Genomic DNA, 24,807 nt, shown 5'->3' with positions numbered 1-24,807 from the left:
GAGTGTCGAAAAAAACATGGAAGCTACAAAGATCATGTATTGTACTTTATTGCTCAAAACATTTAAACAACACATTGATAACAAATAGCAAAGGAAAAGGATCAGGTGGGAAATATGATCAGGAACTCATTTTCATTTGTTATTTTTCCAACACCACATAAGCACAAGGCTACAAATGTAGCAAATTGTGAATCCTAGTAAAGTGAAGGAATGACCTTCTCTACACTACCTATGATTGGCTAGTACTTGCTGCCTTCATTAGTTGGATTGGTTAGGTTAAGGCAAGAGGACTGGGACTGATTAGGGTTAGGGTAAAAAAAAATCAGAGTAAGCCAATCAGAGGCAGAGTATGACAGAGTAAGGCGGGCTATTCCTTTGCTGTCCTATGAAAAACAAGTTTGCACTGCATCAACTGGAACATCTGCTCTTTGTTCCTCAAAGGACGACAGATCTTTGGTCTGTTGAGGCTCAAACACACCTTCAAAAAACTTGTGGACAGGTGTGTTGGAGGAAAACATACATAGAATTCAAAAAAGGGCAAATTCCTGCACACTGTCCAGTTACCTGTAAACCCTCCCTTTATTCAGAGAACAACGTTTCAGTAATCAAGGACCCAACATCATTGTGGGCGGCTAATTTGAGGGAAATCAAAAAACAATAATGCAATTTCTTAGGAAATCATAATAATTTTGCTATGAGGATGCGTTGCAACTTGACAGAACTGACACTGAAAAGAATCAGTCCACCCATCGCTAATATTTTGTCCTTCTATACAATCTTTGTCACCTTTACAATTCCAAATACCATTTCTTGTTAAGTTTATTGTTTTCTTTCTTTGTTTTTTTTTACAGTGCATTCATCTCTACTGGCTGCTTGGCTAATGCTGGATCAAGTACATGCAGCTCTCTCGGGGCAGCAAGACATAACAGAAAGGTACTTCAACTAGAGGTCCTTTCTAAGAGTGCAGCACGTGGCCTGCTCCAGAAGCACAATGGCATGTCTTTAAAAGAAAAAAAAGGCATGATGTTTGGTGCCAGTTGTTAACGGTGACACAGCCTTGGGGTACGCTCTGCCTGAGAAGAGACCTCAAGCAGAGTTACTAAGAGCCACAGTCCCATATATCTGCAAGGTAACTTAGGTTGAGGAAGGATTTCTTTTTCTTTCCTAACAGCGAGTGCGTACTGGATTATTCTATGTTGAAAAATGGTGGCAGATTTGCAAGCAGTCTTACATTTTGACACTTTTTTTTTTTTGGTACATTTTGCACAGCGAGAACAGAGAAGACTGGCTCTTAGGGAAATTAAAGGTCAATAAAATCTTCTAATTGATTCTTAAGCTAACAGGCAGCCAGTGCAAAGAAGATAAATTGGCGCTAATGTCATCATGTCTTTTGGCACTTGGAGACAATGAATGTTCGTTTGAACAGATACTAAATTAAAGGGCTTTCCGCATAGATACTTGCAGGTTCACATGTTTCTGCTGTCTGTGATTTATTTGCAAGATGGTTTTTAATGTTTAGTTGATGAGCTGGCTTGAAAGAAACTTTGAGTCATAGGCGTTTGATCATTGTAACTCTTTTTCACCAAAGATGCAGGTAAGGTTTGATTGATCTCTCCATACTGAGGGATGTTGAACTTTTTAAAACATGTCTCAGTGGAAAACTAATAAATCCTCTGAGCTGACAGGTTTTTAGGGATTGCAGCTTCACAGTCTTTTGTGTTGCAAAAAAAAGAAACTCTTAATGGTGCTGAATAAGAGCCTCCCTGGGATTTGACTAACAAAAGCAGTGCCATTTTGTTAGATGCGTTTTTAAAAGAGGCATCTCCAGGGTTATGATGAAAAAAAATCAATTTTCACAACATCAAAAGATGGCAGAAAAAGGAAAGATAATTTGACTGAGAATATTACAATTAGAAATGCATTTATCTCTGAGCCCGCTGATCAAGTAAATTAAAAGTGCAATTAGGCACAGTCATATTTGGACAGATGATTGCTCATTAGACGTTGGAGCTCTTTCTGACGGACATGTGTGAGTGTCATTAATATCTCTTGTGTTGTTTGGGTGAAATGCCCTGATTTAATGCTTTGTCAAACTTGAATGAAGTTGTATCAGATGGTCTTTTGTCAGACTTTGATGGATGGAGTCCTGCCTTCATATTCAGTTCTTACCACGTGAGGTGAGCTCTAGGCTTCACACAGTATGAAAGGAACTGTTGCAGAATTTGAATTTGTTGCAATGATTAACAATGTTAGTTTGGCACTTGGTATTCCAGTCATACAGATGTACTGATTGTTTGTTGCTTTTATTCCATTTAAGATCCAGTAGTTTATGCTTGAAGATATGCTGCACATCTCTGAAATTTTGCATAATCTAGCTGCACTTTGTCCATTTAATACAAAGTTGCGTTGCAATGGGTTGGTGATGGGGGGCCAAAGCCAACCTGATACAATTGCCCTCTCTAGTGAAAGTGATCAAAAATTATTGGAGGCCTCCATAACTCAGGGAAGTAGCACTACAGGACCTAAAAAATGTATTCATAACAGGTGTGGTTTGAACCCAGATGCAGCACCACTTACAAAAATGACAGTTTGTAATAGCCTTTAAAGCACCTCTTAGCAGAACACAGAATGAGCAGGTAAGTGAAACAACTGTAAAGCTCAATTCCCTGGCTTGGGGTCTCTTGAGGCACGGGTTAGCACAGGAGGATGAACAGACAAACTCATGTTGTAGAGCCCTCAGGGGAAAAACTCTGCATAGCCAAGAGGAAAAGACAAAGAACACGGAAGCAGAGCTTGTGGTTCGGGACTAAAGGTTGGAGAGTTTACCAGGAAGCAGGCAAAGAAGGTCAGTCAGAAACAGGCAGGGTCAGCAATGAGGGATCAGTCCAAGAGTAAACGCTGAAAAGACTTGCAAGGAATGGTGGAGAACTTTCCACCAAAGAGTGTCTGTAAGACGTATATATACAAACTGACTTTGTGTAATCAGGAACAGGTGAACTGAGTTGCTCTGATGAGGTGGGCGTGACTGATGCTAAGGAGCAGGAATCCAGTAATGCAGAACTGTGAAAGTACTGACAAAAACATAATTTAACTGAAATTTCATTAAAATTTGAAACATAAATAACTGTAACAATAAGCCATTCAGTCCTGAGGTCAGCAATGTTGTATACATAACAAAGCAATCAGTTTTAAAAAAATTTGTGATTATCTCCAGATTGCTGCGTTCTAGAAACTTACTTTGAATTGCTTCCACTTTGTCACCATTGTAGCAATCCAACAAACACCCTCCTGTTATCATATCCTTTTCAGAAACAGGCAAACAGAACAGCAGAGCACTTGGGTGTTAACATTTCAGTGATTAGTCTCAATGCAAAGCACCTCTGTGTGTGCACAGACATAAGTAACTCAGTGTATTCACATGCTCCTTGGATGGCCCCATTTGCAGAGTTGAGAAGTATCTCTTCCGACTTTGGTGTTGATTAATGAGCTTTTAAGTTGTAATGTGGAAACATTATGCTACTAAGAAGATGTGTTGTATGTAATACTCAAAGAATTATAACAACGCATTGATGGCTGAAACAGTTTACAGTTACTACGTAGTGATTTTGCCCAAGACTTGTTGTTGTACCAGTATATTCACTAGTAAATAGAAAAATATTCCCTAAAAAGAAAAATCACTTTACATGATTTGTTATCAGGATCATATACAATAAATAACTTTTCTAACTAATCTAGGTCTCTTGTCATCGACAGCAACTAATGGTTCCAAACTTGGGCTCAGGTTACCCTAACCCTAACCCTTAAAATAAGGTGAATTTACATGTAATACTTAAATTAATTAAAAGTTTAAATAACCAACCACTTTCATCCACCAAGATTTCAACTTGGCAACTTGTGAACCCAAAACTCTGCCTATTTTCTAAGAAGTTGATCCAATCAGAGGGAGTGTTCATGTGAATCTTCCTAATCTGGAGCTAATTTTTCCAATTATTATACAACCAATGAACTCATTACCTCATTAAATAGGCCTTTTAATCTTCAGATGTATGAATTTCAAACGTGTAAGATCATATCTGCAGATCAAGAACATGTCCAATGTCATTAATTTCATCAATTCATTTGTAAACTATAAAAATAATTACCTGTTTGTTTTTTTTCTCCTACATTGTATCTCCTCACGTCTATGGTCGACCTCCACATAACCCATCAAACTACAATACCCAACAGGCTTTCAGATCTTGTGTTTGGGATGCAGGGCTTCCAACTTCTGTTTGCCTGTCGAAGGTCTATGACCCAGAGCTTGTATGTTGGACTTTAAAGTATAGTTTGTACTGTATGGATGCTGTGCTTTGTTTTTGTTTTTCCTCTGTCGCAATTTTGCCGGCCCTCTAGAATTATTTACCTCACCTGCACATGTCTGGTGTATCTCTGTTCTCTGTGTTGCATCAGTCATACACTATTGAAAAAAATGAATAACTGGGGACATTGGGACAGCGGGATTCTCATCCTCCTCTGTCCTTCATTCCCTTGACTGAGGGCTGTGTTTGTGTTTGCAACCCGCTGGAGTTTTTGTAGATCATTTTTCCCTACACCTTTTATCCAAGTACTCATCCACTCATCTTTCAAACCTGCTTTAAAGTCTTTTTGTTGTTTTCCAAAGCCTGTGCAAACAGTGGGACTGGAATAATTCATATGGCAACTGGGCTGCATTTGGGTGTAACACTTCCTGAGGCTGTTCACCATCCACCATCCTACCTTTGTGTTCCAAAGAGTTTCCTGAGCATGCAGCTGGAGAGTGAGATACCCCGCCAGCTCATTGCCTCACTCTCCTGTCCTTTTCTCCTGCTTTCCCTCTCTTTGTATGCAGTGCTCCAATTTCTGTTCAAATCGCCTTGTTCCTCTCCAAATCAATTATTTTCTTTGCTTTTCTGTATTTTATTTTATTTTTTTGCAAAGGTAAAATTAATTTTTCTGTTTCTCTCATTGTATTAAAAACATTGTTCTTCATTTCCTCTTAATGAGATGTGAAGGGCTTATAGTTGTCATGGCTACCTGTGAGACATTAGCGCTTCATTACAAGGTACCAGTCTATCTTTGGTGTAATTGTGCTCACTATACGGGAAGAAAATACAAATCTCGTCACTAGCGTTCTGCTTTTTGTCATCATGACAGTGTGTGTTCATGCTTTATTTGGCTCACTGTACTCCCATTGTAGCCAATCCAATCATCTGCGAGCAATAGATCAAAAGAGCCAATATGAATAGAGGCCCCCTGTTATTGAGTCATAAATTAAATGCACATTTCCTCAGATTTCCTCGACGCACCAAACAGGACCTTGTATGTGATGCATCATGGATGTGACAAAACCAGTAAATCAATTTATGGCTGCCTTTCACAATATGTATCAAGGGAGATAATTTATTCATATGCATGTTGGCTACTATTGCAACGCTGAGTTAGATACGAGAGGACAAGCATTACCATCCACATTTTTTTTTACAGTTTGCAAATGAGCTCTTGTCTTTTCAGGATGATGTTTTTGGACCGAGAGAAAATCTCTAAGGACAATTTCAAAATAGCCCTTTTTCGACTTCAAGTTATTACATTTATCATTTCATATTGATACAGTCTTGCAGTCAAATGGAGCTGTCACACTGCGTGTGACTATACATGAATAACACTGTATTATGCATATTGTATTTGTAGTGCTTCTATCCCTGAGCAAACAATTACATCATGATGTTGTGCAGAAAGCTGTGCCATCTGAACCACTGTCAGATGATAATATAGCCTGTAACTCACATTTCAACTGACATCGGCTCCCAAGCGTTGATTTCCCTTGTACCCATGAGATTATCATGTCAACATATGTATTCCATTTGATAGAGATTTCTACGCCTGACACATCTCTGTGAAAGGTCACAATGTGATGCAAAGATATGGAAATCCAGGGAAAAATGTCGACCCTTCGGCATGTTGCAGGGATGTTTGAATTGCTGTAATGAGGCCCCTCCCACATAGGATCACATTCTCCTTCAAGGACAACAGATGTAGTTTTAGTGTCTTGTTCAGACAGGATGTTCAAACAGGTACCATATTTTGGTTGAGCCCCACGACAGATGCGCTGCGGCCAATTTGCTTTTGTTTGGTTTAATAAAAGCTGAACTGGAAGCCAGCTTAGAGTTCAGAGCTTTGAGCTTGGAATTGTAATTCAACTAAACTAAAGGCCTTGTTACACCAGAAAGCGCCTCAGCAAAATTTATCTGTTTGCATCAGACAACGAAAAAACAGAGGCACCCTCACATGATGGCGAGACGCCCCAGGAGGCTACTTTGTTGACCGTTCTCAGTATATACTAATTGAACTCAACATAAAAAAAATATTGTTTTCATGTTCCACCCACATTTATGTGCCACTACAGGTCAGAAATGTTTAAAAACTGCACACTGGCTTTAATAAACAGATGGCAAGATGCAGTGGAAGAGGGCATTCACATACCATGACAAGTCAAGATGCCAAGAGAAATTATTTTGGCTGTGACATTATTGAAATAGATGAGGCTTTGATGTTGTTGCCTTGTTCATTGGAGAAAAAAAAGATTAATATGTAATTTATTTGAGCATGTAAGCACCTTAGAACAACTTCTTTTTCCTTTTCATAAAAAAACATTTGAAGTCACACACAAACAAAACAATAAAACAAATGGTAATTTATCCCAGTAATCTTCAAAATCCACTGCAGTTTAAATTTGTAAATCTAAAAAGGAATTTCAGGCTCGAGGTTCACAAGGGTGTCCTTTTTATATTTTTCAATGGTAATAAAAATAGTTAGAGATCAGTGGTCACTCACATTCCTCTTGAGACCACAGCACCATGGTATACTGTACATCTTCAATCATATACAATAAACATTGCAGCATGCAAGAAACCATGTCAATACAAGGAAAAATGGCAAAATGTGTTTTAGTTTGTCGTAGGTCAGCCATGCTCCAACCCCTCCTTGGGCCAGTAATTATTGTCTGCTCCAGAGCAAGGGATTGGCTGTTGTTTGCCCCTCTCTCTCTCTCTCTCTGTTGCCCTGGCAATGCTGCACTGTTATTGATAAAGTTGATAAAGAAATGCTTGGGCATGCACCTGACAGATTAGACCTGAAATCCCCTAGGTGGGGAACAGCAGCAGCCAGACAGCATACACTAAGTCCCCTGACAATCAGTAGCTCACAGAAAAAGTTTGGCTCAAGTGCAGGGACTGGGATGAGAATGTAATTTTCTGTAGATTTGTTTGCTTTGGTTTATCTTGTTCGTAATGCCGCTTTTAGATAAGTGTTTATGGCCGATTCAGAAGCTGCGAGCAGAAAAATAAGAGCTTTGTTAGCTGAGACAGCATTGATTGGACATAAACAAGTACTGACTATGGACCGAAGTTCCCATCAGTATAAAGACTAAACAGACTTACAGCTAAACAAACTGAAGTCCTCATCATGTCCCTGCCAGTCCATGATGAGGACTTTCAGATGCAAATACCGCAAAGCCATGTGATTATTCTTGTAACTCCACACATGTGGTGGCTTTGTAAGAGCTTTGCTTTAAGCTCGACATTTGGTGGAATCATCTGGCTGTGATGGCTCATATTCAGCTGTAAAAAAAATACCTACAATTAATGCAAATTGCTAATCAGTATGTATTGTAGCCAACACTGTAAATACTAAAACCATTACAAGTACTGCTGTTTCAATTGTTTTAGATCCAGCCTCCCATACAGATTAGCATCTGTGCCAACAACAATTTGACAATTATATTTTACACTTGTTACTTGCAATGCATGTGTGTGTGAGAATGACATATTGTATCGTATACAGCAGATGGATTATTTGCGCTTCAAACCAAAAATATACAGTACATTTAACACATCATACAATCAATGCATTACATTAACAGAGAAGTCTGAGCATGAAGTGCAGCTGCATTCAGAACCTTGGGTGTAAAATCTATTAAACTTCATAAACTTGAACTGCCACAGAGCCTTGAGCAATAATGAATCCATTTCACTTGCCAGTGAGAATCCAATTAATGTCCACCAATCTATAAATTAGATAGGTATTTCACCTGTCAGTCAAGCTGTCAGTTTGATGACATGGTTGGTAATAGTTGTTCCAAGGCGTTCATATAAAAATTCTGAAATGGCCAAAGAATTTGCAGAAATTCTTTGCAAGGACTTCAAGTAGGCACATAAGTTATCTTGCATTTCTTTTTTTTTATTGCCTTTTGTTGTGAATCTCAAGCTTAATTAAGTATTATTGTCACGTGCGGAAGGCTCTCAAAATGTTGTCAACATGTGTGCAGTGCCCGTAGGGATGTCAAGGATGTGTTACTGCATATTCATACTGCTTAAATAGCTGTTTTTGGTAGTTCTTTACAAAAAGATACACAATATCCTGATTAGTAACCAAAGAATAACTATAATTTACATAATCAGGAAGGCTGAGATCACACGACCAACGTGCTGATGGGAGTAAAGAAGGAGGTATTATAAAGACAGAAAGCTTGCCGTTGATGTAGGTTGGGGTTATGAATGGTACAAACAGCACAGGACTTTCTGTTCACTTTCTGTTCACTTCACAAGAGTTATTTTAAGGTATCTCTTTATCATATTTCTTTCTGTCAAATTTCTCACCATTTAAGTAATTTAGTTTACAATACTGTAACCCTAGTTTACAATATCTACTGGTATGATATCTAATAACGAAAGACATAAAGTAAACATTAACATAACATTAACATAAAGTTCTGTACTTTATGTCAAGTTACATAGGTTAGGTTAACTCCTTTAAACCTGGGCAAACTGGCGAGATTTCTTTCAAAAACAGACTAAGTCAATGAGTAACAAAAGAAGAAATAACCCCAAAATACACAAAGAAAATAGGTAAAAGAACAGCAAAATAATCTGAAAATTAGCACAAAAACAAAACAAAGAAACACAAACAAAACTGTTTCATGGGCAAACGATCAGTTTCATCTGACGCTATCCAGTTGCGTTACAGTTGGATGTGGAATGCCGCTTTTGGCATCACGCTCATAAAGCACTGACAGAGCGGCGCTATTTGACGAGTTCAGAGTGAGAACAGGTTGGTACGGTAAATGGAGCCCATTGAATGACCTGCTTAAGGTTAGTGGGCAAATCGCCAATCGCTGAAGAGTTAAAACGATGCTGAGACCATTATATGGATCCTATCCTTTACCTCGGGTACCACATGTTTGGGCAGGTATCTTCTGATTGGCTGGCTACATTTATATGAATTTCAGTGGGAATATATGCGCTCATAATTAGAGGAGAGTGTTACCAATAGAGTTCAAAAGAGGGTAAAGCCTGTGTAAAATAGAACTTAAAGCAACTAACATATTTTATGTTAAGTAAGTATGATCATTTGTTAGGTGCTAATTTGTTTGATATCATACAAACTTTTGTATGTGCGTCTTTGTAAGATATCGTACAAATTTACGTATAAGGATTCGTTAATCAAAAGAGTACTGGGGCTGGTTGAGTAGGATTATTTGAAAGGAACATAAAAAGTCATTCACAGTCCCAGTAATCAATAAGTAATGATCCATTTGTAGTAACATTTGCAGTGCTGAACTTAGGGGACATAAAAAGAACAGTAACTAGAGTGGCCATATTAAGAAAGTGATTCTAAGTTATTATCTGACACTTAGCAGTCAAATAGAGTTCATTAGGAATGATTTATAAAAAGTCACTTAGTATATGCTTCCATATGCTGCTTCTTGGACTGGTTCACTGACAAAGTGTCCTACAGTGGATTCATTTACAGCTCTTCCCTGACTCTTTGCTTACATTTTGTCTTGGTGTGAACACCAGAGGAGGTAAATGACAGCAAATAGACCAATCCATCTTACTTAGCTGAATTTATCAAGGCTGTAAAAGTTATTTGTTTTGATCCAATCCCCTGCAGGTTAGTAACACAGCTAACAAACAACATATAAGCTACTTGTGTGTCCATGTGATTTGTTTTCAAGCTGTTGACTTGTTATTGAGCTGTGATGTCTTCAACAAACCAAATTCAAAATTGGACTCTAACACAAGATGCTTCACGCTTGATTCTTGATAGACCTGAGGGCTGCGGGGCATGGAGCCAGGTGGAAGGCCGGGCGTTTGTGGCAGAGCAATGAGGTGGCAGGTGTTGTGTGGTCTGGCAGGAGGAGCCCGGGCTGTCTGCCTGTGGGTGCTGATTGACAGATGGGTAAAATAGTGAACTCTGTCTGGAGATTCCCTGCTGCGTGATGGATGGAGGTGTGACCGAGTTGCACCGAAGCACATTTGGATGCAGGGCATTAATCTGGTTTGACAGAGGAGGAGCAGGCACTCATTCTGCCAGCTACTGTTGATCTAGGATCAGTTTTTAATCTTGTGCTGGTTTCTCCTCCATCCGTGCGTTTATTAGTTCTTCTGATATGATTACTGTTTTCCTACAACTACTGTAGCTATCAATACACAGCACACTATCTGTAACTATCAGTGAGCTATAGGACATCGTGTTATGCCTTAAAAGAAATATTAAACTTCTTAGATTGATCGTTTGGATATCAATCATTCACTCCATGTTGCATTGAATTTGTAAAGAAAACATCTTCTCACGTGCTTGTGGTGAAGGAAGAATCTTAAAATATACCATTTTTGATGAATTAAAGTCATAGGAGTCCAAAACTATATCAAACCTTCCATGTACCATCTCTCACACAACTTGTGCAGTATAATCCAAGTCTCATTCATGCAGTCATATGCTCAGTACTTCTATTACATGGATAAATCTTACTATTTAAAACACTTTTACAAAACAAAAGTGCAGGCACGCTACTTGTCTCTGTTTATGCACTGTTATAAATATTACAGTTTGAGCAAAAATACATGTGTTTGCAAAGTACCAGCCTGTTCTCATTCCAAAGCTGTCAAATACCAACACTTTGACATTGATTTTGGCGTAAGATACTGACGCCAGAAGCCACTGTTCACGGCGGTATGGTACACATTTGACCACTTGAAAACATGTTGAAAAGGTGTTGGAAGTACTGAGTAGGTGACTGGATATATGAGACTTGGATTATACTGCATGAGTTGGGTGAGAATTTGAGAAGGGTTTTTGCTGCTATTAAACATAGCCCGCTATGACTTAAATTCATCAAGAATTTTCTCAGTTTGGGGATTTTTCATTCACAGTGGAGGCGAGAAGAACATTTTCATCTCAAATTCAGTGGAACACGGAGTGAGTAATTGATATAGAAATGATCATTTGAGGGGTGAAGTATTTCTTTAATGAGATATAAAACTGGGCCTGAAATGAGTGAACTGTTGGGTATGTTAGTACACCATAAACTTCAGATCTATCGTTTCAGTTGTGTTGAGAAAAAGCCTCCAGCAACATTTCTTATCATGTCACTGTCATTCATCAAGGTATTTGTTCCATCCACCCTTCAAAGCTGTCCATCCATCAGAAAACAGCCGTTCAGACAGACAGCTGTTTTCTGATTGCAGTGAGGCTTTTAGGCTATTTGTTAAGTATCACTACACAACCACTCAAACTTGAGTAAACACCAGCGTCAAATGCAGTCACACAAATGCAGACATTTTGACTTGTCAGTAGTGGGATAAGCACAGGTGTTACTAATAGTGCTACGATGGCTCTGTTCTAATCAATTCTGACAGTGACAGTAAGCAAACATGCAGGATCCAATTAAGGATCCTAAAATGAAAGCAGCTAAACAGAATTCATTCATCATTAATTTAACGATTTACACCTGTGCTGCTCCTGCTGTGACTTGTGCTAATACTGATATATGATTGGCTAAATAATTTGCTAAATACAGAGTCTTACATAACCTGATACCTTGCATCATACACAATATGAAAATTTGAATTTTTAAATGGGTTTAACCCTATGAAACCTGGAGCAACATCACTTTTCTTGTGTTGCTTCCAGATGCTTTCCACTTTTTTTTAAGCCTTTGAACCGTGAGGAAATTGATGTGATTTCTTTCACATACATGGGAAAGGGGCAATTAGCAAGTTGGTAAGAAATGTTTCACATATTACAAGAAATTAGTAGATAAATTCATTTTAGCAAGAGAAAAGGAAAAGCCCTTGAAAAAAAGAATTTTGTAATTTTTTTACATATTTAAAATTCTTGAAAAACAGAAATTATCACAAGACTACAACACAGCCTTTTTACTGGTTATAGTTATTATATTAAATTGTAAAGGTTGCATGTTCACAAGTTCGTGAGTGTACAGTTTTAATTATTTGTGTTGGGTTTAAACACATTTTTTTTTCACTGTCTTGTACCAATATTTTACTACTTGCATTGCTAAAAAGAACCCACAGGAAACATTTTACATTGTGTCTACATTGTAGATCAAATCTAAAAAAAAACATTTTCATGTAATATGTGTCATAATGTTTTAAATGTATCTATATGATTTATTTGACAGGGCCACTCATCATAACAAATCCACAAATGTGCTCTTTCCTGATCTTGTCAGTGGAGACAGAAGGTCCCTCAGCAGGATTACTTTCCAACAGCTCACCTGTCTCCTGAGTGGGATGGATGCACCTTGATCAGCGAGCTTGGCAGATGGGGATTCCCCAGGTGCATTTCAAAGGATATGAAGCAGATGAGTCAGTTTTATTAATTTACATTTTGTTCATGTGGGGTTTAATCGTGTGGAAAAAAACACATTTCATCACATTCCCTTGCTGTATTTTGCTAGCCAACATTGTTAGACAGACAGCGAATATCAGTTGCCACAGGTCAACACAGAGTGTGTGCTGTTGGTAGGTGAGACGGAGTGGCTGATGTAGCTTGTCGATGACACCCAAATTTATGTCCCATTAAAAACCAGTGAAGAATGCAGTTTTCATCATCTTTTCTGTCAAAAAATAAAGTGCCAACCAGACCAAAAACTTTCTCCAGCTAAATGAAAAGAAATCTCAAAACATTATTTTGGTCCTCTAAAGTTTATCTCAATTTGACAACAACATCTCAGCTCCCTGTCTATAAATGTCAAACCTGCAGCTAGAAATGGGTTTAATACCTGGCTCTGACCTTTCACTTGAAAAACAACAAGTAATCATGTTTTTATCAACTGAGGAGCATCTAACAAATCTTTTTTTTTTCTCTCTCAACCTGATCAGAGGAAGGTCATACATGCTTTGATCTAGTCGTGTTGGGATTATTGTAATTCATTGTATTCAGGGTTAAACGCTGAAATTATCTCTTCAGATGGTGCAAAAGGCTGCTCAGCTTTTAACAAATACTAGAGTGCAAAATAAAATCACTCCTGCTTTAGCATCTCTTCACTTGAAACCATTAAGTTTTAAAATTTTAAGATTGTACTGATTACCTTTAAAGCACTTCATGGTTTAGCTCCTAGTTACATTGCCAAGTTGCTGCTCCCCAGTGCGCCGGTGGACTCAGAGTGCTCCCATGTTTGAAGAAAACACTGCAAAAGTGTCCTCTTGGACGCCCCTGTGGTAGATTAAATATGAGACAGTGTCCCCTGTGGGGTCCTTACAGTGGAGAAACCTGCTGTGTAGGCTGCCCTCCATGCTAGAAAACACTCTACTGGCTACTATTTCATAAATTCAAGCTATGATAAGCTCTGCATGTCTAAATGAAAGAAACTGATCCTGGTCCCATTTTTGTGATGATGCTGACATCTTTATGAAAAAAGTCCTCTTAGGGTGCTGACAGAAGGAAAATAAACAACCCACTTGGGTAAACCCACCCATGTGGGCAGTAGACATGGGGCCATTATGGAACCCCTTGACAGTCCCATATAGGACCCATTTTTCAGCCCATTTACTACCCATATGGGCCCCACATACAAACATTGGCTAGAAAGTAATCTTCTATCTCTGTCTGCTTCTTTGTGTTTATCGGCTGTGGAGACCAGCCACCAGTGAAGGACATCGACCAGAGACCTGGAGACATGGAACTGAACCCTGACTGAGACAACCTGAGATCCAAAGACTGTAAAAATGACGGACGTAGCAGCCATGTTATCCCCTGTTAGTTTGTGGACTGCTATTTTGAGTTCTAGCCTTAGTCATCTTAGATTTCTGGAGCCAGAAGGGACCATATTTGGACGAGAGATTGGAGCAAGGGGTTATTTGTCTCATAAAAACCTGTATTCATTTCTAGATTTCAGCCATTTTTCAATTTCAACTTGAGAATTTCCTGATTTTTGTCATCCATTGGAGCCCAGGTGGTCAAGTCAGCTATACAGTGTTTTAGTCTGCAGGCTATTCAACTGACTTAAGTAGCTGATCGTGTGATTTTCACCTGCATAATGTTTTTTACGGTAAACTTACCTTATTAAGGGTTTTTAATAAGTCATATGTATGCTTTCATTGAAATGGGTCCATTTGTAGGGATAGCAATCCTCAAAAATATACAACTTTGCAACTTCCACCTTAATAGACAATTGACTGAAGGACTTTTAACATCTTAAACCCCTTAAATGTACAAAATAACAATGCAAGTGACTTCCTCCTTAGAGCTGAGAAAATGTGATGCTAGTCCAAAGGCTGCCCTACCTGCTAGAAAGCTTCCTACATGCTGGTGCCCCACTGCATGAAGCTAGTGCCCTTTCTATTTATATGTTTTTGCCCCTGCCCCTCAAACAGCCTGAGTCCACAACTTCCCTATGAGCCAGAGCGCAGCCTCAGATTCACAGGCAGAGCTCTGCTGGCTGTTCTTAAGTCACGGCTCAAAACTAAAGGTGACCGGGCTTTTGCAGTCAGGACCCCTCAGCTTTGAGACTCCCTGCCTGAAGATAAGAGGCTAGCAGAATCATAGACATCTTTAAAATCACTGCTCAAAGTGTGCGCGTTTAAAGAAACCTTCATTATTGCTTGCACACTTTTATTTTCAACCATTATTATTAGTAGTATTTTATTTCTCACAGTTATCTGTTGCTGCACCATGTGATTATGTGTGGATTTTGCCTCTTGGTTTCTGGTTTATCGGTAATATTTCTGCACCGGGGAGATGGAATTTTGACACCAAAATGAATCAAGTGCAAGCTATTGATCTGTTGATGTGTGGAGCGCTTTCCCCCCAGATCCTAGCCAACTCCCCTATCTCAACTGACATCCCAAATAACCAGCAGGAGACACTATAGTGCAGCAATGAGGACATGATCGCTGCCAAATAAATCTGATCAGACTGGGGACTGAGCTCAGTAAAGTGATGGATGAGTGTTTGTCTCTGTCTCACATTGGTTCTTTCTTATTTAACATCGGGAGCTTAAGGGAGAAATTGTAGGCTATTACAAAGGGGTAAATGAACAAAACACCATAAGGAGAAATTAAAAAATATTCTGCTATGTCACTGCTTGGTCAGTTATTTGGGCATTAGACAGAGAAAACCAAAGAGCATCTTTTGCAGTGGTATGATACCATGCTGGGTGGTGTCAGTTTATAACGTGTAATTCTTAAGTTCAGCCCTCTCGAAATGGCAGCTGAAGCTCCTTTGATCTTCAGACAAAGGACAGCATGTATGGACTTAGGCCATGTCCACACAGAGACAGAACCGATCTATTTCTTTTTCGTTTTAAAAAAACTTTCCGTAAACACGGAATTGTCTAAAGAAATGTGTGTGTCCACATAAAACCACTGAAAACGCTGTAGTATATATGCCAGGCCTGTAAGTGGTGTTGTAACGCTGCCACAGAAATACACTAAAAACAGAGAATAAGACATGGAGCATGTGCATAAAATTTGTGCAATGTAAACAAATAGATGCAGAAGAAGATGGCGGAGAATACGAATCGAGCTAGAAAGCAGACATTTGTGTGGACTGACGACAAGGTAGAACCTCTGCTTCGGGATACAATCGACTGCAAGACGCAGCATGAACGCAACACTGTAATCTGCCATTGTTGTTGTGGTTGTCTGCGGGGTTAGCACATGCGGGTTAAGGTAGAGGTGGGGCTATGGCATCATCAGTTCAGGAAAGATGCGTATGGGTTGTAAACACGGAGACGCAAGGGTGGTGTCTTCAGATTTGTTCACTCTGGGACCTGGTTTCAAAAATTAGCGAATTTGGGCTCCCAAAACACCAATTCTGTGTGGACAAAATGTCCATACGATAAAAATCTTTTGCAGATCACCTGAAACTTATCTCTGTGTGCACATGGCCTCAGATTCCCACAGTCCTCTGATTTTCACACCTTTGTGTGAAACCTTGCCCACAGAAAAAAAAAAAACTTTTCTCAAAAATGGCTTTCAGAATGTGGCCTGCTCCGAGCAGACACCAAACTCTTCTTAGTGACACAGAAGGCTCAACAAGTTAGCACCATCAGCAGGACACAAAGTCTGCCATCGAACACTCAAGCTAAGAAGCAACAAAGCTGAGTTTGTGCAGAACTGCTAACTCTGTAAGGACAAAGGGTAACCAGTTTCCTCTTATCTGCACCATTTGAATACAGCGCAGCAAAGACTGCATCGGAACCTACTCTTCTAACCCAGGCTCATCCACAACGGACCACCACTGGCTGAAAAAGCACCATGCTGAACCAGCATCTTTCCCCCCACAATTCATAACCTGGTAACATAACAAATGGGTACAGCATTGGTACAATTGTACAGGCTAAGCAAGACTGTTTAACTTATGCCAGGTTATTTGGTAGTTGGGCTCAGCAAAGCTGAGTTGATGTTGTTTGTTCACCCTTTACACAGACCCAGGGTCTTGCATGCAACTTAATATCCATTTTACTAACTTTATACAACATAGATCACACACATGAACTCAAATTATTTTTTGAAAGCTTAGTTGTTTACTTGTGTTGATTTTCAATAAGCTCTTGTTTTCATTTGCAATAATACAATAAATATAAACAAAACCAATAATTTGTTTTGAAGGAGTGGCCTGGGGCCCAGGGGAAGCTTGCCTACAGGAAACCAAATGTGATTGTATTGTACCTCATGGTCTGCAAGCACAATTTTGCCTTATCTTGAATTACAGGGGGAAAAAAACACAACTTATTTTATTAAATTTATGTAATAACCTGCATATTTTATCAGCAAAGTGAGCAGTTCAACCAGTCAAAACTGTCATTTAAAATTCTTGATTATAATTTGCTCCTGACTCACATACTGCATTTTTAATGGGGCTTCAATATTTGCTGTAGATCACCTCAAGATCAATATTTGTTAGATTAGCCCCCTCAGCTTTGCTCCCCTTCCAGTTAAATATTCCGTCTTCAACGTGTGCAGTTAAGTACATCTCGGTCATACATTTTTTATTCTTAGATATTAAGATCAATCAGAATCTCTTTACTTTTAATGAAAAGATCAGATTTATTACAGCAGATGAGTTCAGTGTTCTATATTTTATTGCTAAGTCTATCATACTATCTTAACTACCTTATCATTCCTGTTTAGTTTCTTGTAAAGCAAGTGTTACATCCTGCATGTGGGAGCTTTATTTTTAGCAAGACTTCCTTTCACAGCATGAGCCTGTTAAAGGTACCTACTCACTTCATTCCACACCATATGTTCTCAAACAGTGGCAGGATCATGTCACACTGACTTTGCCTTATTAAATAAAGAGTGGGCTGTGAAGTCTGGGTGCTTGTCGCTTAATGTGTCTGCCCCTAGCCTTTCACCTACCAGCCATGTTTGTATGTGTGATCCCAGCAAGACTTTGTGTCACGCAGGAATGAACTTTACCCTCGCACAAGTTACAGCTGATCCATTGGTGGCCTGTGACACTGGAGCACAAGCCATCTGTATCAGAAGTGGTAGGAGTTAGCAGAGGCGTTTGGACGTGTTGAAATCACCAAGCATTAAACCCTCCTCTAGAAACCGCTGCATTAAGGGTGTGAAAGCAGGCAGCTGTATATTAAAATTGATGCGCCAACTGTCTATACAAGTCTAGCTGAGTTTTGATTGATTTCTGCACTTCCCACTCACTTCCTATATAAACCACTGATTCTTGTTAGTATTCCCCTCAGAGTTCCCCTCTAATGCCCGTCTGCGCAAGCAAACATTCAAGCTTCTTAGCAGCCAAAAGAGAGGAATTTATATTTGATCATTTTTGGTGAAGGTGACCCCGTGTGTGCATCTATCCCATGTTGGGTGTTAGTGTATTATCGGGTATCCATTTAGATGGAGACTTTATTTACAGATTGCCAATCAGCAATGTTATTCTTATTTGCATTCAACAAGATTAATTACACTCCTATCACTGACATGTTGGCAGCTAGACAGCATTTTATGACACACACACAGTCAAATTGCACACGTAGGACAAATCAGTTTGATAGTTGCAGTCTTTCTCTTTATAAAAATCTTTTTTTTTTTGCACCACCAAGCAGATCAGATGATCTAACACTGTATCCAAGTTTCTAAAAAACAACACCTAATGAATGCACAGAGGATTCTCTCTCAACTGCAAAAAAGACAGAGAAAAGACCACAAGGCCACCAAGCTTTCAAAGAAAAATATCGCCTCACTGCTGCAAAGAAAAAGGGGAGCCAGCCTGCATTTAAGCAAAAAAACTAAAAAAGGTGTCTTTATAGCTATATCATGTTTCGGACACACAAAAACCACACACTGTCATTGAAGATCTCATTCTACCTGCTGCCAAACCCATTAATCAGGGAATACTGTGCCATGAGGCTGCTGGGAAAGTTGATATAGTACCATCCTCCGACAAAACAGTAGCCAGGGACGTACATGAGATGGCCCAGGACGTTTCATTTCATCATTTGGAGGAAGTGAGAGCCAGATGTTATTTAATATTGTTTCAGAATAAAAACACAGATGTAACTGATGCTGCACAGCTGCTTGTTTATATTCTGTGTCTCAGTGATGAGCATTTCCTGGAAATGACAATATTGTGGCCACCACCTGCCTAGGGAGCATATAAAAGCTCCCTTTCACACATTAAAATACAAATTTTTGGTAAAAAGGATTGTCTTTATCAGCTCAGAAAACAAACGTTGGCATTGTACATTTCTGCAAGCCATGGACACGTTATTTTTGCTATTTCATATGTACCATATCAACATATCCTCGTATAACGGTTAATATCCTATGACATACAACAATTCATATGATATCCTACAAATTAACACCCCAAAAAGAACATTACTTGCTTAACATAACGTTACATAAATAACATAAAGGTACATATGTTAGGTTTGGGTAATTAAGTAAAGTAACTGTGGTTAGGTTTAGGAATAGAAACTTGTTTTGACGAGGGGTTAGGGTTAGGGTTAGGTGCTGGGGTTAGGAGTTTGAAAGTCAGGTAGTGTCTGAGCTGACTTATCAGGAGGTGGAGGCAGAAATATGCGTTATTGTTTTGCAAGTCACAAGTAAGTCGTAAGTCGTCCCTAGTCCTAAACTTTGATTTCCAAGTCCTAAATAAGTCATAATGTTCTCTTCACAAAATTTCATGTCATTTCAGCAAGAGAGCAATTATATAGTAAATTCCCAGAAATCGTTAATTCTCTTTAATTTTGTGTGTGTGTGTGTGTGTGTGTGTATGTGTGTGTGTGTGTGTTAAAATTAGTTTGTTGGAAGTTGTGGCATCTCCATATATAATTATCAGCATGAATGCTTTGCAAAGTACAGTTGGGCTTTCTTGTTGATCACCACATAGTTTTCGTAAGCACACAAAATTATCTTTGGTAGGCTTCCTTTTTTTACCTATGGGTGCTTTAACATAACATTGTTCTTTATGACTCTCTCCTGTAACTTGATTTGCATGCTGTCAAACTGGTTCAAACAAAGTGGAACCAGTTTTTTTTTAATAACACACTAATCTTTGAGCTTGGCAGAAGTACTTCCAAGTAAAAATGATTCCAAAAAAAATCAATCAAGCTGCACAAATAGTTAGTTGAAACCTGTCGAGTCAATAATGTAAGAAGTAAATGACCAGTGTTGTGCTACAAAAACAAAAAGGCAAGGGTGTGGTGAGGAGGTCTGCCAGCCAAAGACTGACTGATGCTGCTGCTTTTATGGGCATGGGACACACAGGGGCCAGGTGTTTCCCATGACACTCGATTGGGCTCATCAAGTCTGCTGCTCTGGAATGAAAAAACAATCAGCAGTGGGGTCATCACAGACTCTAAAGTCATCAGCTTTCCTTGCCTTTCAATACCCATACTACCATACTATTTAGTATGATAGAAAAAGATTTAGTATGACCCAATACTAAGTATGTGAAATGCAGTAGGCCAGAAATACCAGGATCTGCTACATCCAGCATTTTGCAGTATGCAAGCCAGCATGCTTTTCTGGCTATTCTTACCCACAAACCTGGGTAACAGCACACAATGATGAAGGTACTGATGATCAGTCACATGGTAATAATAGCAATATATATTGTTTAGGTGAACAGAATAAATCATACAGATAACCACCAAGAAAAATAAATGAAAATAGCAATGATAGAGAAACGCATATATAGGCTAATAAAATGTATATTAATGTTAGAATCCACAATGAATGGAGTTATAACTTAAATAGTCAGTTATATCAACTAATTTTCTCTTATTTTTGTTCTTTTCCATGATTTGTTCTAATTAGGTTAATACCCACTGATGTTTGGGATTCACCAGTGTTTTCTTATTTTTTCTATTCTCTTAGGTAAGACAAATTTTTGTTGAGAGCACTCACTACTACAATAAGATAAATACATCTTGTTTTCACAGGCAACAAATTGTTGCCCAATTCACAGAAAAATAAGTTTTACATTTGAGGACGATGTATGATTATCATCCAATCAAATTTATATAATGTTTTAGAGTAATTATAATGATTGTATTGTTACATTTCAGGGGTAAAAAAAAAAAAAAAAAAACTACATGTGATGCATTGATTCCAATGTAATTTCAGTTACTGTGCATCCCTCTGCTGACCAATGCTGGAATGTAACTAAGTGCATTTACCCAAGTATTGTACTTAAGTACAAATCTGAGGAACTGACATTACTTGAGTATTTTAATCTCATCCCCTCTCCACTACTTGTTGACTACACTTCACAGGGAAATATTGTGCTTTTTACTCCACTACTATTATTAGATAACTATTACAAATAAAGATTTTTGCACACAAACCATATGAAAGTATACTAGTGCAGCTAAAATATAAGTCAGTTAATAATGAAATAAATTTGCAAATATATTTATAATTGTGCAAGCCATTTTTTTAATGCAAAAAAAACCATTTCATGGTCCCAGCCTTCATGAGTATGTATGAGAACATGTTGCTTTTCCTTTTCCCTTCCTTTTTTTTCTCATTATTTTGATTTATCGAATTAATTTAAACCTTTTTGCATGCGTAATTATAATTTTAATACTTCAATATATTTCCCTGAAATCACATTTACTTTAATTTTATTTTACAGTAGGCCTACATTGATTTCAATATTGCAGAAGTTCTTCTTCTTACAACCTTATATAGTTTTGAGAGGTCTTTGCCTACATTAAAAGGGTCACTTAGGATCAAGTGGGACTCATCACTGAGCACTCCTGGGTAAGAGCAGATTTGGAAGGTTAAGAACGTTTGGTGCATCTGGAGCTGACCTCTAATATTTTTTTCTTACCAGAAAATAAAGAGAATAAATAAGAGAAATTTAAGAGAACGTTACTACATGAGGCCCATTATTGTATTTTCTGCAGCTTTTTAGCCATTAAACTTAAGTGTTTTTTAGCAACCCCTCACTGGGTTTCTATGGGGGATATTAACACAAAAAGCATTTTTAAATTTTTTTAAAAATTTTTATTAACCAGGTTTCTAGTCAGTATTATGCCAACAAAACCAGGTACTTTAGCCAAAACATGATGTTTCCCTAACCTGGGGTTTTTGCTTCTGAACCTTACCAAAACGTTGACGAAAACATTGCTAAGCATAATGTGTGGTTTGCAGAAATGTCAATGCCAATATTTATTGGTTTGTGTATATAGATTTTAAAGTTTGTAGGAAAGATGTTTACTGATCAGGTATGGACTCCACTGAGGTATAAAAAATGATTTTTCAAAGATGGATGAATACCTTCCACATTTCCTGTCTGATAACAGGTGTAATGATTGCTATCTATTCCCAAAATTACTCTCAAAGATGTGTGAAATTAACCAAGAACACATTGCTCATTGCTTCGTCTCCACATTAAAGGCATCTGCTGCACTTGCAGTAATTTCCTGTGATGACTTCTAGTGGATGATGTGATGGCTGTCTGGATTAGTTGTGCTATCTCTGATTCTAGTTGTTTGTCCCTTCATTATCATCTGTTTCCTCGAATAGATCTGAGCAGATTGGAGCCAGGCTTAATCTGAGAGATCCACATTGCTAAGGCAGCTGCTGGCTGACCAAGAGGTTGGCACTGCCAGCACCTTGTAATGACCACAACAGCTGCCATGGCACAGGCTTGCATCGTAGTGTTTGAAGACACAAGTGTGCTGGATCCTTTCGTTTTCTGTGTCTGCCACAGTGATGAGCATTACTCTGGATGGCGAAGGTTTCGTTGCACCAGGCTTTGCTGTGTAAGCGCGTGGTCACTGCATTGTACAGAAATTTGATTTGTAAAATCAATCATGAGACGAAAAGCACTATTACCGGCATTCTATTCATCATCTTTTGTGTTTGCCATCCATACATTTAAATCAATTCCTTTCTTATCATTCCCTTTGCTATCCTGCAGGTCCTCTTCTCGCCTTTTCTCCAGTGCAGACCCTCTCCTACAGTGGGTGGTAGCAGATGCTCCCAAGGCTGAAATCTGGATGGATTACAGGATCTAACAGATGCTGCTTCTGTTTCCACCAGCCGTCCCAAATCAAGCAGAACGCAGATATGCATTTGTGCATTTACTGCACAGTGTTTGTGTCACAAAGAAGCAGTCACTCGAAGACTACAAATATTCAAAACTGTACAGTATTGTGCCAACATGTATAAAAAATATGGTTTGTCCTGCAGACACCTCCCAAAGATAAAATTCAGAAACAGATTATTCATTAGAATTTTTCGTTGACTCAGCATATTTTTGAAGAAACATTCCCTTCTGCTTTTTTTGTGCAGCTTAATGCCTCCTGCAGTGGTAGCTGCTGCAAGTGGTGGAAATACAATTACAAAACTCTTTTCTGATCTTAATACTTAATCCAGAGCCTCTTTACCCAGCTCTCTGACAGTCCAGTACAACCAAACAATTTATCAGAATCCTCTACAACTCTCTTCCCTTTTTCCAACCTTTCACTTCTTTTGCTCCTGTCTTTATCTGAAAAGACAAACAACAACTGTTAAGCACTGAATTATTTGTCTGAGTGACTGGTTCCTGCACACCTCTTGATAGGCTTTTTCCCAAGGCTCCTAAAAACTCTTTATAATACTGAGGGAGGAGGACACACTCACAAAATGGCCATTTAGTACTACACTCACACACTAATCTGAGACGCAGCATAGCTCATCCATATTCATACCTAATTTATGGATTTGAGGATGTAGGAGACGTGGAGCATATAGAAAAGACATCCCAACAAGACCTCTTATTATACTATGTTTATGTCCTCTCTGCTGCTCACTGACAGACTTACTAAAACAGCAGTTAGTGGTTGTCCTCTCTCAAGGGTATCGCCACCTCTGACTAGAGCCCTTTTTAGACAGAGATCGTGCTGTAGTGCTGCTTTGAAGTCCCTTCTTTACGCCACTTTGCATTATGCCGCCCCTGTGTGTGATTTTAGACATTATGCCAGCATTGAGAAAGTAAAAGAGGGGTGATGGGTGTGACGTTTAAAATAACAGTGTCTGCCTACATGTTAGCCATTGTTATTATAAACAATAACAATGGCATAACACAGACACTCATTTATCATCCCTGTTTTAGGCCGTCTGATCTCCAAAACCATTGTTTTCCTGATACGTTTAAGTCCACAGTACTTTTTCTTTGAGTTAGGTGGTAAATGCTGCTAGCTGCTTTTTAAATCCCCCACAGTGGGTGCATAACATGCCATCAAAACAACCCTTTTGTACCATCTTTGATTCTGTTCTGCTGGCTGACATCCATCTGTTACTACCTGCGTTGCCAGTTAAAAAGTGTCCCTCCATTCCTTAATTGTACCTTATATTGAGAATGCAAAGGTGGATTAACCAAAACAATCTCATCCCGAGTTGTCACATAACGCCACTTTGTCAGTGAATTTCCATGAATAGGAACAAAAGCACAAGGCTACCAACACCAGGAAGTCAACAAAAGCACATGGTTAGTAGTAGGCAACAAACGTCACAGGAGGTGATGTAGAAGTATCTGGTAAGGTTTGAGTAAAAACATCATGGTTTGGCTCTTCATTCAGATGCGCCAGCTGCCGTTCAGACGACCGGCCGGCGTATCATAACACACTGAAAGTATTTGACGTTAGTATCTCACACCCAAATCCCTGACAAAGCAGCAATATATAATTACTTTAGATTTTGTGAATGGACTTGATTAATGGTATGAAATTCCTGCTTCGAACAGGTAGGCTTGAGATTATGTGAACTATTGGGGTTAGGGTCAGGGTTAGAGATAGGGGAGAGTTTAATGGATAGTTGGCTAGGATTGCAAACTGAAGTGCAATATGATGCATGCATATGATGGCGGAGCCAACATTGTTTGCTTCTGCATGCTGGAAATACACAGTGCTTCATTCTAGGAACAATAGCTTGGAAGAGGATTTGATGTGATATATTGTGTTCAATCTACTGTATGTAACCATAGAACAAGCTTTTTTTTTTCCCTGATACAAAACAATAACGTTAG

Source organism: Plectropomus leopardus, chromosome 20, assembly GCF_026936395.1.
Source record: "Plectropomus leopardus strain MGB_pleo_1.0 chromosome 20, ASM2693639v1, whole genome shotgun sequence".
NCBI lineage: Eukaryota > Metazoa > Chordata > Actinopteri > Perciformes > Serranidae > Plectropomus > Plectropomus leopardus.
The sequence above is the reverse complement of the archived record's forward strand: the minus strand, read 5'-3'. Positions refer to the sequence as shown.